This window comes from Marmota marmota, unplaced genomic scaffold, assembly GCF_001458135.2.
Source record: "Marmota marmota marmota unplaced genomic scaffold, marMar, whole genome shotgun sequence".
NCBI classification, from domain to species: Eukaryota; Metazoa; Chordata; class Mammalia; order Rodentia; family Sciuridae; genus Marmota; species Marmota marmota.
Window position 1 is genome coordinate 19,166,977 of NW_026000093.1, and position 1,788 is coordinate 19,168,764.

Consider the following 1,788-nt stretch of genomic DNA (forward strand, 5'->3'; position numbering starts at 1 on the left):
TTCCCTGAGAATGATGATCCCTGCTTTGGTTCTACAGAAAGGATATTTTCTTTTGAACCAATTCTCCTAGAGACAGAGTGAGAAAGCTTTTACTTCTTGGATTATTATCCTTTGGGAGAAGTGTATCTTAGGAGGTTACATGGAAGTGGGTTTTGAGGCATAAAAGTATCAGGGTGTATAGAAGAGCTAGGTGGTTGAGTGATTTCTCTGTGTGGGAAGGAGCCCAAGTCAAGGACTTCCAGGGTATTCATTACCTGTGCACATGTAAGTAGCCCTGTTGACATCAGTCTCCACCTGTGGTCATGGAAGCTGACACATTGCCTTTGTCAGCTGAGATGCGATAACAAGTGTACCACTGACTGGGTACTTTAAAGAGCAAAAGTCTATTTTCTCCAAGTACTGGAGGCTGAAAGCCCAAGATCAGTGTTATAGTAATGTTGGTCTCTGGCAAGGCCTTTCTGCCTGGTGTGCAGATAACCACCTTTTTGTTGTGTCCTCACACGAAGAGAAAGTGAGCAAGCTTATAAGTACCTAGTCCTGATAATGGGGCCCTACTTTCCTGACCTCATCTAAACTTAATTACCTCCCTCGGTTCCCATCTCCAGATATAAACACATTAGGGGTAAGGGCCTTACTCTATGCATTTTGAAGGGACACAATTCAATCCATAGCACAAATTTTTCTTGGATCGTGACTAAATATTATAGCTATGAATATTATGAATTTAAGACTTCAATGATTTAATAGTGGTGTATAGTACAGAGATTTGGAAATAGCTGTTGAAAAGAACCTACTTAAAACGAGGGAGATGGATTTTGGCTACATCATGTAGTTTTGAGATAAAAGAAGATAATGAAGAATTCATCTCTTTCCATTATAAAGTCCAGCTGGGCATAGTGGCCCATGCCTGCAATCCCAGCTACTTGGGTGACCAGGGTAGTAAGATTGTGAGTTTTAGGCCAGCCTGGGCAATATAGCAAGATACTATATAAATAATTAACTAAATTATACATATATAGATAGATAGATGCTTTTCAAAAGTGTCAAATACAATGCCATGATATGTTTACTAACTAATAGTTCAATATATTTTCTATTTTGATTTACATTTGTCTTCTGACATAGTTGCCCATTGCCCAAGGAAGTCCAAGTGCTTCTTATCTTGATGAGCTTTTGACTATTTATTTATTTATTTACTTACTTACTTTCCTCACAGTATCAAAGAATCCACATATCTTGAGGTTGGAGTTGCGCTCTCATGTCCAATTGTATTTTGGCATTATAAATATAATACCAATGGGAAAATTGAAAAACAATTTAAGACAATGTTAAGTGGAGGTTAGGTGCCCCTCAACAGATGAATGGATAAAGAAATTGTGGTATATATACACAATGGAATATTACTCAGCCATAAAGAAGAATGAAAATATGGCTTTTGCCAGTAAATGGATGGAACTGGAGACCATCATGCTAAATGAAATAAGCCAATCCCCCAAAACCAAAGGCTGAATGTTCTCTCTGATATGTGGATGCCAACTCACAATAGGCAAAGGTTGAGGGGGGTAGGAAGGAGTGAGGAGTGGAGGTTCACCAGATTGGAAAGGCAGGAATGGGGAAAAGAGGGAGATGGGAATGGGAAAGACAGTAGAATGAATGGGACATAACTTTCCTATGTTCATAGAGGAATACTTGGGTGTAACTCTGCATCATGAACAACCACAAAAATGGGAAGTTATATTCCATGTGTATCTGATATATCAAAATACATTCTACTGTCATGTATAACTA

At 38.5% G+C, this 1,788-nt stretch overlaps 1 long non-coding RNA gene across 2 annotated transcripts in view; it reads left to right on the forward strand.

Moving 5' to 3' along the window:
- Window positions 1–1,788, forward strand: part of LOC125610572 — a 265,267-nt gene that overhangs the window by 35,490 nt on the left and 227,989 nt on the right. The window lies entirely within an intron of this gene.